Source organism: Clupea harengus, chromosome 5 (genome assembly GCF_900700415.2).
Source record: "Clupea harengus chromosome 5, Ch_v2.0.2, whole genome shotgun sequence".
Classification (NCBI taxonomy): Eukaryota; Metazoa; Chordata; class Actinopteri; order Clupeiformes; family Clupeidae; genus Clupea; species Clupea harengus.
Window position 1 is genome coordinate 24541175 of NC_045156.1, and position 16776 is coordinate 24557950.

General features: G+C 43.3%; 1 pseudogene; it reads left to right on the plus strand.

Annotated features, from left to right (window-relative positions):
* The first annotated feature begins 421 nt into the window (after positions 1-421).
* LOC105895887 lies at positions 422-16096 on the plus strand (annotated as a pseudogene).
* Positions 16097-16776: the final 680 nt, after the last annotated feature.

A 16776-nucleotide genomic window follows, 5' to 3' on the forward strand; every position in this document is an offset into this window, starting at 1 on the left:
GCCATGTTTTCATGCTTGGCTAGTAGCTACATAGGCTACTATTACCAGTTATCATTTGATTGTGATATTTAGACCAGGTCGAACAGTAGGCTACATTTGTGTTTTCCCGTATATTATAGTCAATGAGTTAACCGGATGGATGCCTTCCTCCACTGTTCCGTCTGTGTTTTTCAACCGGATCACCGCAGTCTGAGTGGTGCCCTCCGCGCTCCACGGCTTTCTCAGTCATGACCTCCCAACGCCTCTTGAATTTACTGAATGGGATTTATCGATAGTTGCCTCGTTTACGTTGATCTAGACGCATTGTTAGCCTCTTCATCTTTCTTCATGTCTAAGCGTGAGAAGGTTTAATTTTGTTCCTGGCTCCATATCTGATATAAGGTTAAGCCAAGTCTGACTCTTCCTAAGGTGAGTGCTGTGATTTTATCAAAGGACCCGTCGATGTTGGCTACTTGAAGGCTTGTTAGGCTAAATGTTTTCCCTTTGTCGGCCTGGGAGTAATGTTACTTCCAGTTTACGTTTGAAACATTTTGTACATATTTGTGTGTGATGATGGTAAACATTGTTGCACCTACAGGCTAAAGATATGTTGTGTTGAAGAGGGCTAAAAGCGCTAACCGCATGGACGTAAAGTAACCTATGTTGTAGACTACGTTAAACTACCTGATTTCTGTCCTATTCTGCGCAACCAGATCGATGCAAACATAGGCCGTTGCAATTTACCGCAGTCGCCTTTAAGGATAGGCCATTAAACGACGCTTTTCCAACGTGGGGAATGTGTTCAGGCAGCACTGGGATGAAACAAAAAGAATCAATTCCCAAGCCCGATCTTATGCAAAAGCCAATATGGAGTGGTCAGACGGCCCACAGCGGTATCAGACTGTAAGCTAACCAATAATCAAGTGTTGTGGATGGGCCGATTGTTCTGCATATGCTGTGTCTATAGTCTATACAGTATGGATGGGCTAAAAATGACGCGAGCTAAATATGGCGTGACCCCTTTCCGTCTCGAACGGGGTTACCACCACGATACAATCATAGACCTAGAGGCAGTCTTACCTGCCGTGGGAAAGGTAACACCTCTCCTGGTGTAGTTTAATCTTAGCTCAGATCGCAGGCCTGTTTGTAGAAACCAGAGCTCTCTGTTGAATCCCACCAATTCCCTTCTATTCATTTAAATACAGACATTTCATCATTTTAGGTCCTCTGTAAATGTTAGGCATATTGATGGCCCTTGATCACTTCTAAACATAGGAGGACTATTTTTACAATTTCCCTTCCGTAATCTAACAGTTTCAGTGCATTTTTTCCCCTTCATTTGGATGACAGGGAAACGGTCGAAGTTGATCACACTTATCGATTCTGTTTGTTCGTATCCCTAGCCCTTAGTGTGTAGATTATCTTCGTTTCCCTATTCAGTCAGAATAGTTTGTTCCTCAAAGACGTAATGTTAACTAGGCCTGTTTCTTCGTCCTTACCTGCGCTCACCTAACCAGCCTATTCAAAAGGTGCACATCGCGATTTTCGTTTCTGTGGCATTTTTTTAATTGGTTTTGTGTTCGGCCATAATCTATGCAAACTCAAACTATATTCAAGCTGTTATGGTATTGCCTAACTGCATAATTTAATGACTTACTAGTTTATCTTTATATTGGTCAGACAACTGTTCTTCTTTACCTGTCTGTAGACCCCTCTGTACATTGAAACTTAAGTTTACAGAAATGTTCAAGATGATGCGTTTTTGCCGCTGCCGAAGCCCCTGTAATGTTGTGTGCGCATACATACATACATATAGGAGATGCCAGGACTTGCAGAAGTGTATATTACATTCCAGCCCTCCCTCTTTTTTACAGAGGTATCCTTTTTGTACATCCATCATCTTCTCTATTCAGTCGCCCAACTTCTCTTTGCCATGTTTGCACAGCAACTGAACTCCACCCTTAAAAAAGAAGATAGTCATCTGTGGATTACTCTTGGTCACTCCTGAACTAGCATCTGATATGTGTACGTTTTGTTTAATGCAAGTCCAGGAATATGGTAGGAAATAAATAGGTTCAGGTAAACGTATTTGATTGTGCTAGAAAATGGAGGTAATACTGTCGAGGTGCAGTGGATCATCTCTCTCTGTCTACCTGCTCACCCTTCAAATGACTATTGAAGAAGCCATTTTCCTACATTCTTCCTCATTGAAGGCTAGAGCAGTAGAGCTTCAGATGATGGCAACTTGTACATCCCCATCTTCATCTCAAATATTCCTCCTTTTTTCTTCCTATTTGTTCAATACAATCTCTCTCTCCCTCTCTGTCTCTTTCTCTTTCCCCCTTCCCTCCGTTGTTGGTGTTTGAGTAAGTCATGTGACTGTAGATCCTAGTCGTTTAGCACCTAATCACCATATTAGGTTGGGTTGCTGTATGACTACACAGGCTTCAGAGTTGTTTGGATTTGATTCGCAGCCGTCCAGTGTTGACACCTAGCAGAGTCTCCACAGTTGCTTTTTGTTTGCAAAGATAAGTGATAGTTTGTAGCCATTCCTGCAATATGAATTTCTTCAGTAGTTTGTATTTGTCAAACATGGGTGGGGCTGTATGCAAATGTCCTGTTCCCATGTTAAGCATACCATATGTAAGAACAGTTCATACCAAGGCAAATCGGTAGATATAGCTACAGTGTTTCTTTCAATTACTATATTACGTTTGTGTAGTACGTTCGCTGTATGACTTCAGCTGTCAGTTCATTCACACACATCTGTGTGACTATTAACCCGAATCTGAAATGTAAATTAGTAGGTAAAGCTCTTTGCCTGGATCTGAGAATGTAGACTGAGCCATGGTCACTAAGAGCACCCCTCCAATCAGGTTTTGGTTCCTTGTTGGATGGAGCCACAAGGAGGAGGCCCAACAGGCTCTAGAGCCACCAGGAGTTTGAGGAGGAGACCCTGCAACTCCCAAACCACAGGCACCACTAAGAAGCCAGCTCACTGGAACTGTCTGTCCATGAGTGCACACAGATGGGATCAGGGCCTGTATTCACAAAGCATTTTAGCTTGCCACCAAGAGTACTCCCAAGTCACACTTAAGGTTTTAAACTAAAGGTTTTCTCCTAAATCCTATTCACAAAGCTGAGCACCTTTTAGTAAGGAAAAGCAAGAACTCCTAAACTAAGAGAGACTCCTTTGCTATGGCTGATGGCAAGTGTCATGCATGTGCTTGCTTTCAAAGATCTCTGTGATTGGTTGATGAGTGACCGGTCTATACCACAAAAAAACCGATAAATAAACAAGCAAACGAAAACATAAATAAATATATGACAGGCACATGAAACACATGACAGAAACATGTGTAACAGAATACACTACCCACAGATGGAGTATGTTCACACAGTTTTCTAAATCCATACGAGAACATGTTTGTGCACACAGGAGCTAGATTAATTTTACAATCAAATGTTACATTCAATTCAGTTTCAGCACTGGTTATTGCATCCCCCACAAGCTCCATAGGAAAATTGTTCCCTCATGATTTATGCAACATCCTTTACAGTAATTCAGCTTCTGCATTCCAAAACGTTGTAACATGGAATGACAGAAACTGCAATTTTCCATTTGTTTGGGATTTGGTCCCAAAGTGAGTTAGGAGTCCTCTTGACTACTTCCCATACTTCAGTGCAACCTTTAGTGCTATGGGGAGACCCAAAGTTAGGACTGACAGGCCCATTATTTTTAGGAGTTTTTCCCAAATTATAAAGGAGATGCTTTTAGCCTTAAGATGCTTTGTAAATATTTGCCCGGTTTTGTAGGGTAGTTCAACAGCTGCACATGTAATCGGTCATAAAAGTGCACTCCATACACGCATGAACAGACCAACTTTATTACATCTTATCTGTTATGAGAGGGCATCATACTACTCTGTGCAGTCTTTACACAGAGTGCGTGGTTCTTTACACAGAGTGCGTGGTTGACATGATGGGGGTGTTTTGTTTGTTTTTTTGCTGTTTTTATCACAGTACGTATCTTATGTGCTGTGAAATTAGATATCTCTGTGCAAGCAGGATGAAACAAGAGGATGTTCCCTCTATGACTGAATACAACACATTTGCCCATGTTCAGTAAGGTAAAAAGAAATGGGAGAGTGTTGTGCTCCATACAACAATGCTTGTCCTTTTTCATTTCGAACATTTCTAAATGGAACTGGAGATGAGCCAGGGTCCTCAAGGAATGATGTCAGTCTTTAGGGAATCCAGACAGCTGTTTAGTATAAGTCTGTATGAAAACCTTGTTGGTCTTAGGCCCTGTTCACACGTGGCATTAACATGCGTCTTTTAGTGATCCGATCACAAGTGGACAGCTCTAAGTACAGGTGTGAGTGCACCCAAGATGCACTGGGGACGCATTGAGATCCGATCACTCAGGTCACATTCAGAAGCCACATGGTCACATTCTTTTAGAAGTGTGTTCGTGAAAGTGTCCTGGCCACGTTGAAGGACCGCCTACTCAACTGACGTAAATGTGTAGCATGACCAGGTCTCCCGCTTAACATTGTACTGCACAGTACTTTGACCCTTTGTCATACATCCCACATTCATTAGTCATTTGGTTTCATTGTCAGAAATAAGAACACATGGGTGCGTTCTTTTACCTGCCTGTCACATGAGCCGCTTATACCATTCTGGCATAGTTTCTAGTCTATTTAATAGCGCTACTTCAAAAGCAGCCGTGACAAAACATAGCAAATGGTTTATTTAAATGGGAACGGTGGTACATTGAACAGCGTTGCAACTGTGGCAACTGAGTAGGCAATTTGTTGTTCTTTTCGAAGCCTGATGAAATTGGTTTAAATACTTGTTTACATTTTTCTTAACTTGTTATTCTTATCTTGCCTGACCTTCTCAACAGACTTTAGTGGGCAGGGTTGAGCTGCATGATGCCTGCTGCTTTGGTTAAGGACAGTTGGCTTTTGATGTGCCTGTAATGGCCAATGCATGTTGGATGTCTGTCAATAAAGAAAAGACAAAAGACAGAAAATGAGTGTGCCTTTGGGATGACGAACAGCACTGTGCTTATATCTTTTATGGCCTAAGTGGTGTGCTGTAGAATCGACTAGAGTCCAAAGTATAGGTTTTTACGAGCTGGAAGGCAGAATACAGTTTCTTATTCAGTTAGATGGACATTATATCAAAGTTCCACATTGTCCCACACAAACTTACTACTCGTCCCACATTTGGTCTGTCTGCATCTGGTCACCCTACCTCAGCGTAAGTGGAAGTATGTACTCGAAGCTGGCTTTGACTGCGACTTCTGACAATTGTAAAAGTTGATTTCTATAATCAATGACCAGTAGCAAAGACACATTTATTAGAGGAGGCCCAGCACATTATTGGTTAAGCAATTAATCATTAATGTTTATAATACGGTGCTAAATTTGTACTACAGTGATACATTTAACAGTAACTGTTAACCGTGTTAACACTTTGCACCATTATAATTAGGTGTTTAATATAATATTGTCAGTTTCATTGTCCAAATCAAGTCATCACTTACTATAAAACAAAGAAAATGTGTTTCAAAGGCTATTATTTGGACAAATGGGCTGCCTTGACAGACACTGTAAGTAGGCCTACGTACAACACAAATTGATCATTGGGACCTCATAACATATACACAGCTCCAGCCCAACTTACTTCTACAACAGTGGTATTTCTCTTTCAATGAGGCGAAACGATCTATGACTATCTGGCATTTACGAGCTCGATGAAATTACCCCTGTTCAAACTAAGAGCAGATTCATCATGCCCACAAAATGCCACTCCTTGCTGTCCCATGTACACCACACTGATTAGCCTCTTCATTATGTCATGGTTTTTAGTTACCTGGCTATTGTGCTTATGGCAACTGCTTGATCGGTCAATCCTGACTTTGCTGAATAGCTTTAATCTTTTGTCTGTCAATTGCTTTATCCAAATTGGATAAATCTGCAAACCCTGTGGTAACCCACGGATTGCTAGCACATACAGCTGTCCTCTCAAACGGCACGCATGGCAGACTGTATAGCTCTGTGTGTCATGCTAGCAGTTAACCATGCAGTCTTAGCATAGCGATGAGTTGAAAACGTTCTTACTTTATTGCTGCTTTTTTGGCACTAAAGCAATATCTGGTTGACTACGCACATGTGATTTTCGACCAGCTTTCAGGTCTCATTGTTATGATAAATATGCATGGTAGTTAAAACAAAGTGTGTGTTTTTTTCGTATCATTATGAAAAAGATTAGAGTTTTATAGCATGAAAAGTGAGGGGCACAGCGAATGAAGTGGGGGGCACTGCCCCCTTGTTCATTCGGTCTTTGCAAACAGAAATGTTGTACATGTTTATATGCATATAGAGCGTGGAAGTAAGATACAAAAACAAGTGGTCACTCGAAATGCTCGTGGAGACAAATTCTAATACCCAGTGTGAACTGAGATGCTTAGAGCTGTCCTCTTGTGACCGGAACACCCAAGACGCATGTTAATGTCAGGTGTGGACAGCCTCTTAGTTGATTAGGCTTATCGGAGGGCATCATCAAGCCTTTACAGCCTTTGCATAGAAATCAACTCGTACTACAGTACAGTAGGGGAATATAAGTGTCCATCTGAATTTCTTTTTTAATCTATGAAAACAGCATAGAGGGCAGAGAATCTTTTGTGAGGCATCTGTGTTAAATAACGCCTCTGCGATGTGAGATGCAGTTTTGAACGAAGTCTGTTCCAAACCGAATAAGTGCACCTGAGATCCGAATTGGACAATGCAAATGCACTTTAGTTTTTTATACAGATGAAAAAGTGTATAATCTGATTGTTGTGTGATTTTTTTAGAAACTAGAAATGATTTCACAGACATGTGAAAAAGCAGCCCTGTGTACTGCATGGGTGTGGGACATTATTATTTTTTTTGTTTAAAATGCTTCATATGAATACCCTCTACTCCCCAGGCTCTCTCTCATGGGCGGAACAAAGAGCAAGGCCAAAGACCCGGGCCAGAGGTCACTGAGCCTGGATGGCACCATTGGCATGGGCAGCGGGAGCGGGCACCACCTGATGCCTGGCCCACAGACCCAGACGCCCAACCGCAGTCCGGCTGTGGGAACCAACAGGCGGGGCACTCAACCCCATGCCCACTGTGCGGAGATGGCCTTATTTGGAGGGTGGACCACTCCAACACAATCACCTCCCCTCATAGGGACCCCTGGCAGGTAGGATGTCATTGCATTCATTCAAGTTCTCTCCTTGAGTCATTAGACGACTCGCTTCCTTCAGTCATCTGAGACTAGATGATCAATCTCAGGCTAGCACAGATATTATATATCAGCCTGGCTTAGTTTCCCTCAATCAAACATAGATCTCTCAGGTGAACTTGACCACACTATGGAATTCCACTGTAGTCAGACAAGATGTTTCATTATTCATTTGGTCCCGTCAGATCTTTCGGGTCACTTTTGCCTCTCAGGCAGAAGAAATTGTAACTCATGGCACATCACACCTGTTAACCTTTTTAAAAGCCTTTGTTTGCGTGCATGTCCATTTGGGACATGGCAGTATTACGAACACGCCATACAATCTGCGTCAGTGACGAGCTTTAGCAATAAACGATGATGACAGAAGTTGTTTGTTTGCGTGTGGCTTTGGGTGTTCAAGGATGAGTGTTGTTTTGAGTGCCAGACCATTTTACTTAGAGATGAGTAATTTTATTGTTCTGGGATAATGTAATTAAAGTCTAGCAAATAATAGAGGAAAAAAGGTTATGTCATAGACATATTGCCCACACAGGGTTATGATTGCGTCACAAATTCAGTCCATGTTTCTTCCCTGGACAGGGCAGCCTATTATTGTTGTAACGGCCCTAGCTACAGCCTTTCAGTCTGGAAGTCATTTCAGCTGGCTTAGTAGCTGATGTGTGAGGGGCACGGAGGCTGGAGCCACCTCAGCTGTCTTATCGCTCCCCAGCTGTCTGATCCTGCACAGCTGCCTCCCCCAGCAGGGCTGGGCTACAGAGACTGCATGGCTGAACTCTAATAAATTTGAATGCTGGGGCTTTTGGCATTTCTCCAGGTGCACTAAGGACTGTCTCTCTCTCTCTCTCTCTCTTGCTCTTGCTCTGTCGGTCTGCGTTGTCTTGCAGGTGGTGTCACGACGTTTGTGGCGCTGTATGACTACGAATCGCGCACAGCCTCTGACCTGAGTTTCCAGAAGGGCGAGAGACTTCAAATTGTCAATAACACGTAAGGGAAAAGATGCCTGCCATTTCACATGAATTTGTCTCTGCTGCACATATAAGGACTTAATCATTAGCAGCGGCCGTACTCTGATCCAGCGCAAATGGTGGACAAATAAATATGGCTGCTAAATCAGTCCCAGCTGATTGTCACAGGCTTCTATTAATTTCATTCTTTGAATCAAACTTCAGTCAATCAGATTTTACTTTCCCTGCGAACACTTCAATCACTTCAGTCATACTGCGGTAAGCACACTGACACGAAGTGCTTCACTGCTTTTATCTTGCAATTGGGGAAAAAAAGCTCAGCTTTTGAATTTGTGTGTTCATTGAAACCCCTTTTTGACCTTAAATCCTTCAAACGCATATGGTCAGCATTATATGTATAGATTAACTGTGATTTGAACGGTTCACAGAGGTTTCTGCTTAGCGGCCTGCGTTCTAAAGCATCTCCAGAAGTTCTGTGCATGCCTGCCCCCCCCCAAATTACCTCGACACAGACACTCCTGCCGTGCTGAAAAACTGTGGCCGCTTAATTCTGCTTAATGTATTCCTGACCTCCTTCTGTATTCTGTTTGTTATTCCTTCCTTTCCATGCTTCTTGCTTTAAATTAGGAGAAAGTACAACTTCAGGTCAGTAACAATCCTCCTCCTTTCACTCCTCTCTGTCCCTGTCTGTCACAGTCAAGGGGTGTAGGGGAAGACCATGAATAGCATCACTGTGTATCACCACCATGACCTAGACATACAGAGACTGAGCGGACTCGGTTACTCGGCTCTTCTGTTTCTCATGCCTAATTAGTAGAAAAGTGACTCTTCCCAGCTCTTCTGCTCGGGATTATTTGCTGCACGTTCAACTCCTTGTTGTTGCCCTCTTGAACATTAGTAATGCTGTTTGATATGGATAAGGTTTTTAGCGCCAGATGCCCTCAAAGCAAAAAGCCATATTGAATTATGTGAATTGATAATAAAAAACATATTGCAATAACAGTGCTTGAATTTTTCTGCATTGCAATTTGACATAAATTGACAAAAGAAACCAGCAATAACCATGCTGTTAATCAATGTTAAGTTAAACAATGTTAGGCTCCCTTTACTTGTCACATACACTTGCAGTGAGATACAATTTCTGCGTTTGACCTATCCTATACTTAGGAGCAGTGAGCACGCATGCTCTAGGAGCAGGAGCAGCAGCCGTGCTGCGCTCGGAGAGCACATTGGGAGTTAGGTGCCTTCAGCCGTGGATGTTTAAGGAGGGGATACTCGCCCCATAGGATTACATTATATAGCACTTTTGTGGTTGCCAGTTACAGCGTTACTCAATAATTGGCCAATTTTTTTACCTTGTAAAGATTGGAATATAGGGCCCAGGTTCAAAATGGTGGGTTGAATATTACCTGCTGAAGCAACAGAATGTTTTGGAATTGTATTTTAGGAAGGTGAATATTTTTTTGCATTGAATTCTGAATACTGGAATTTAGTTTTCAATGGAAATGTACAACCGTGATGAATTGTACTGCAGAAAAATTCAACCATTTTTATTGCTTTTTTTCTATTGGTGTCAAATCGCAATGCCATGCAAATTCAAGCATTGTTAGTGCAATATGTTTTTTTTTCAATTGTTTGTTCAATTCATGTAATTCAACATGCCAATGAAGTATTGCACTATTATACTTCCATAGTTTGACATCATGCTAAATGGGGGCAAAATTCTCGTCATATTATTATGTAGCATAATTACTTATCAGTAACCTGCTTGTTAGCAAGCTCAGTTCTCACCTGTACTCTGCACTGCGGAAATCGTGGTCCCGAAACTTCCCCAGTCCATTCTCTCTCCCTATGACCATACTAAAAACAGATTAAGACAGTCAGTAACATCAGTATTACGATGATATTGCTGTAGTAAATTTAAGAACAAAATGAATTTTATCTTCTAGCGCAGTCTGTGGAAAATATTTTATGAAACAAACAAGTGTCCAGAATTTGAACCCATGATCTGCAGGTTGTTTGCCATTAGCCTGGGCTACTGGAGATGATGGCTCATGCGTTAGTCACTCACTCACTCATTCATTCATTCATCATTCATTCAAAGTGACTTACAAATGGTATTTCATCAATGGTGATTCATCTTAGAATAAGTGATGTTATGTACGACTTCCATTGTAGGGTCTGTTGTCCTCAGGACATTGCCACCGTGGGTTGGGAGAGATTTCACACCAGATGGCATCAGAGACATGGTCCATTGATGTGGGTGTATGTATGTGTTTTACAGGGAAGGGGACTGGTGGTTGGCTCGATCACTGACAACAGGAAAGAGCGGTTACATCCCCAGTAACTATGTTGCGCCCTCTGACTCCATCCAAGCAGAAGAGTAAGTCTCTCCATTCTGTCATGTGTCTCTCTCCGAGCCACAGACTCCCTATACGCATGCATGATTACCGAGACACGGGCCAGCAGGGGTTTTCCTCAGTGCTCAGTGCTCTCTTTCCCTCTGGGCAGGTGGTTCTTCGGGAAGATCACGCGCCGGGACTCGGAAAGGCTGCTGCTCAGCGTGCAGAACCGGCAAGGAACATTCCTGGTCAGGGAGAGCGAAACCACCAAGGGTAGGCTCTCTGTGATGATGAGCAGGGGCGGGAGAAGTCTCTAAAATAATTTTGGGAAGCTGTAAGGGGCCTGAAGTCTCTCAGGGATGTTCCAGACTGACACCAGGTCTTTGGGCGGTATTTTTTTTCTTTAGATAGATTGTATTGTAGATACATTTAGCATTTTGGAGGGTAACAGTGTTGAATATTCCTGAAAGGTAATGGATGCCCTTAGGGAGGTGTATTCTGTTAAGCAATACACCACCCACGTCTAAGTTATAAGTAAGTATGCTTTTGCCGTTTAATGTTATAAACGACTTGCCATGAAAGTTCTGGAATGGATCTGCAAATTAGACAAATAACCTCAAGGAGCTAAAATAACAGCATGGAAAGTGCTGGAATTTTAGTTGGTAGTACGTTTATGAAGAATGGTGTCGGCCAGAATGATGTCGGTCAGTCTCAATCAGTTGGTTTGTTAAGCTGCTCTCTTAATCCACCACCAGGATGCTTCAATAAGTGTTTTGAGGTGTTCATACATTTTAGGCTGCTGAAAATGCTTAGTCGTTTAGATCTATACACAAGTGTGTTATGGGAAGATGGAAGAAGTTAGGGATGAAATGCTTGAAATGGTGTTGGAAAGTCCTTGCAGTGAATGATCCCAAAAGTTTGGAAATTCCCCCCCCAACCCATTTAATATCTTGTATTTAAACCTTTCTTTGAAAATCAGCCTTTGGCTTGCAGCAACTTGCAGTCTACTCTTGCAGCTGCGCGCTTTGGTGATCCGGACATGGGAGGCATTTTCTCAATCATTCAGAAGGAAGTAATTAAAGCATGTCCAGCGACAACTGAGATTACAGGCCAAGCGAAGCTTAGGGGTCTCCATTGGCAGCCCATCAATGCTCTCCCAAGGTGTGAAGTTAAGCAGAGGGCAGGGAAAAGGGGAGTGTGGTCTTATCTGAGAGATGTCTGATCGGTGGAGAGACCCCAGTGAATGTGTGCATGGCTGAATCATCCACCAGAAGTAGGTCACAGCATGAGGGTGTAGGATTACCCCTCGGCTATAAATCTCTCCCTCCTTCTCTCTCTCTTCGTTTTTTTTCTCTCTCCCCCTTTTTCTTCCCTTTTCTTGCATTCTCTCGCTCTTCTCGTCAGTATTGGTATGTAGGGGGGAGGGCTTCCTCAAACCTTTCTCAGACGTTGCCAGCTGTAATGACGCGAGGAGAAGATTGATTCTCGCTGGAGGGAGTTTATTTTTGAGGTTGCACTGTAAAGACAGTGACTGGCCTCTGAGTGAGGGAGTTCAGCCGAGATGAAGTTCTGTGGCCACGGTTTTTGGACGTGACTGGGATTCCTGCTGTTATTAAGCTGATTGAAATGTGTGTGTGCCTCTTAGTATGATTTCTTTCAAATGACTCTCTTAGTGATGTCAACGTACTGCTGCAGCAAAAAACCCTTAGCAACTTATCAGACCTCTGTTTTGTACAGCCTGCAAGCGGATGAACCAGCTGAACTGTCTGAATGCATTATCGTTTAAGTGTATGCTCATACAAGATGGGGGGGGGGGGGCGGGCATTCGCCCCTGTGGGTTAGGCTTACAGGAGGCCCATTCACAAGAGGTCAATGGCATTGATTTCGCTGTCAAAGGAACGCACAACAGTGGCCGGCTCTCTCTCTCTGGCACAGAGATGTCACAGCTATTATAAACAGGCGCACAGCAACTGGCAAATACCATGCCCCCTGGACAGAACAAGAGGGACTCGCCTGTCATTTGTTCCATCTGTCATTTGTACCCTGACAGCTGGAATGTTGGTCTACGGAATCCTTAAGTCAAATACTAAACATTCCTTAACTGAGCACTTGGCCCTTGGTGAAAACAGTGCAAGAATCATTGAGTATGGGTTTTGTAGCCTTCTGTTTGATCAAAAAAAAGTTCTGTTCTGCTCCGTTTTCTTCCAATAGGCGCTTCCATTTGCTACATTCGCCATTGCGTTGGTAAGGTCACTGAGAGACTGAACTCCCAATGCTCAGTCTGTAGATGAGAGGCTATAGGATACTGATGGCTGTATCCTCCAATCAAATAGCACTGAAAGAGGAGTTCATTGGCCCTTTCTCTCCTCCTCCTCCTTTGCAGGGGCCTATTGCCTGTCTGTGATGGACTACGACAACGCCAAAGGCCTGAATGTGAAGCATTACAAGATCAGGAAGCTGGACAGTGGAGGCTTCTACATCACCTCACGCACTCAGTTCACCAGCCTGCAACAGCTGGTGCTGCACTATCGCAGTGAGTCTCCGCTGCCTTTACTTAACCTCAAAGTACAATGCCACTGTTTCCTTACTTTCACATTGTACTCGCTGCAAAGAACACTGAAGTCTGTACGTAATCTCCCCAGGGTACTGTTTATTATTCATATGACTTTAAAGGATGCTTTATTATTTACGTCACTTCAGCATTCCACAGTCTTCATATTTTAGTCTCATAGCCTTAAATAACTGCAGGACACATTCATTTAATTTAGTCTGTTTATTTGTATTTATAAATTAAAGAGTCCCCCAGAACAAATAATAGAGTTCTCAGTCATTATGTGCATGCCCTCCGCAGTGTATTAAGTATATTAAGTGTGCTTCATAACATAGAGGATCATGACAAATCAGAGAGGCAACTCCAGATATGTTTTGATTGGTGGTATTGTCAAATATTAAATAGTAGGTAAAGTTTATTTCTAGAGCACATTTAAAGACGCTTACGCTGACTAAAGTTCGGTACAAAGGGACATTGATATATAAAGAAAAAAGTAAGATATACAAAGAGAAACATATCAATCAACAAGGGACAAATACCAATTAGAGACACGACAACAGATTGAAATATTAGTGAGCCAAGAAGGTCAGTGAATACAAATGCGTCTTTAGCCTAGATTTAAAAACGGAGATGGAGGGAGCACCTCTAATATCTAATGGCAGTTGGTTCCACAGTCATGGAACGGCAACTGAAAAGTGACAATTAGTGTTGGTTAGGGTTAATTTTCCAATGCAGCTCTTATTCCTTTTTCAACAGGCATACAGAAAGCAAGCATTTATTTTCCTTAAAACGTATCTTGAAAACAGATGTGTATTTCAAATAAACCATTAGGAACAGTGGCTCTGAGTGATGGTGCCAAATCCTCTCACAAAGCCAAACGCTTTCCCCACAGAGCATGCAGACGGCCTGTGTCACATCCTCCACCGACGTGTGTCCGACTCTGAAGCCCCAGACACAGAGCCTGGCGCGGGACGCCTGGGAGATCCCACGACAGTCACTCCGCCTCGACGTCAAACTTGGACAGGGCTGCTTTGGGGAAGTATGGATGGGTAGTGCCACACGTACGCTATGGGCTGTCTCATGTTCTCCGCTCATGTCATAGCTATGTGAAATACTGCACAGTCTTCCTTTATTGCAAGCTCAGTGTGTACAGTGCAGGATCAGTATTGAATATTATTTTGGACATTTTTATGTGTTTTTCATCAGACATGACTACTTTCCTCTCTTGACATTAGTAGCTATGTTAGCTTTAACCCCAAACAAATCTGTAAATAATGCTTTCCTAACCAACATGGCTTTATTTAATACATCCTAGGTGAGTTCATTGTGATGTTATCATCCAGAATAAAATAAATACTTGGTATCCAAAACACCTTTACAGCAAATTTACTCAGCAGTCTATTATATACCACTCTATACCCTGTTAAATATTTCTTTCTCTCTGCTTATTCAAGTTTTTATAGTTTTATGTGTAAAGAAATTAACAGAATTCATGATTGTTACAGTATTTGCTGTTTCATATGAGAACTGCATGACTCAAATGTCACAGTTACTGGATTTAATGGCCTCTCTGACTGTGAGCCCTGGATTTAACCTTTTGACCCAGGCACGTGGAATGGCACGACGCGGGTAGCCATAAAGACGCTGAAGACGGGGACCATGTCACCCGAGGCGTTCCTAGAGGAGGCCCAGGTGATGAAGAAGCTGCGGCATGAGAAGCTGGTGATGCTCTACGCTGTTGTGTCTGAAGAGCCAATCTACATAGTCACCGAGTACATGAGCCAAGGTCCGACCAAAACACCAATGTCATTCACTAAAAACACTCTTGTGATGCAGTACTCCATTATGTCCACAGTGATTGTTAGTTGAAATATACTAGTCCACTTCGATTTTTTTTTAAGACAAAAAAATGTGTCCGTTCAAACGATCTGCTGTCCTCATTCCTTGTGTTCTGGCTCTCTGTTCCCTTCCCCTCCTCAGGGAGCCTCTTAGATTTCCTCAAAGGTGACGCAGGGAAGCTCTTGCGTTTGCCCCAACTGGTAGACATGTCTGCTCAGGTATGTGGGCATCGATGCACCCTTAATGTCATAAGAATCTAGACCGGCTGAAATGTCACTTAGCTGAAACGTTGTTCACCTTACACCTCTTGTCAACTTTGGTTTAGATCGCTTCGGGAATGGCCTATGTGGAGGAGGATGAACTACGTGCACCAGAGACCTCAGGGCTGCTAATATCCTGGTTGGGGACAGGCCTGGCGTGTAAGGTAGCAGACTTTGGCCTGGCCGTCTGATCGAAGACAATGAATACACGGCCAGGACAAGGTGATGGACGGCCAGTGTGTTCTAATGGTATTAGTGTAAATAATGTTCATACCGTAACCATAGGTTAATGCCAAGCCAACGTGCTTGTAACCATACGCAAGAAGGGTCTGGACTGTGATTTTGATTTATTACTTTCTCAATTGTTTGGAATATTAGGGGCCAAGTTTCCCATTAAGTGGACAGCCCGGAAGCAGCACTTTATGGGCGATTTACCATCAAGTCAGATGTGTGGTCATTTGGGATCCTTCTGACTGAACTAGCCACCAAAGGCAGGTTCCATATCCAGGTTACCGCTTACTACAGCTAACCATCTAAAGTCTGATGTTCATGTGATGCCCATATATGTAAACATCTCATCATTCAAGCGCCATAGATGCATTATGTTTCACTGGTCAGTGTGAGGTTGCTGAATATGAACCGTCTCTCTTCAGGTTATGGTGAACCGGGAGGTGCTGGACCAGGTTGGAGCGTGGCTACAGGATGCCCTGTCCTCTCGACTGCCCGATCTCTCTGCACGAGCTGATGGCTCAACTGCTGGCGGCGGCGGGGAGGAGCCCGAGGACGGCCCACTTTTGAGTACTTGCAAGGCTTCTTGGAGGACTATTTCACCTCCCACTGAACCCCCAGTATCAACCAGGAGACAACCTTTAAGGTTTTCAGAAGGCGTGTGTGTGTGGTGTGTGTGTGTGTGGTGTTGTGGTGTGGTGGTGTGTGTTGTGTGTGTTACACACACAGGACATGGTATATTGCTAGAGAAATGGACAGAGAAAAAGAGAGAGAGGCACTTCCATTAAGGGAAATCGTGTGTGGTTGTGAGAGAAAATGTGTGGGTAAACCTGAAAAAAGCACGCCTGTAGGTCTCGATTGATTGGGAATTAGCGTTGGTTAGGAGGAGAGGGAATTGGTTTCATATCCCTTCCCATCATCCACAGTTGTGGTGGTTAGAACTGTAAATCCACTTCGAACAGAGCACCTGGATGTGCAAAAAAGACGGATGATTACTCCCCCCCCCCCCTCCCCCCTCCGCTGCCTCCCCCTCCCCCCGCCAGTTTATCTCCAGGGCCCTCTGCATAAGCAGCCGAGCAATCTGACCTCAAACTGAGGACTCTCCAGACATTATTTCTGATTTTATCTTTTTTTTTTTTTTTCTGACTGGAAATGGGACCTAAAGTGTGGGGGCTTTGTTCTTATTTGGCTGTGAGACTGTAGGCCACTACTGCTACTCCTTGTTCACCCAATGCCCACCACGCTGGTGCTAGTGAGCTACTTGCTTTCCATAGCGAATGTGCGGGGCAGATGGTCCTCTGATGAGAAGTGTCATTACAGTTCTT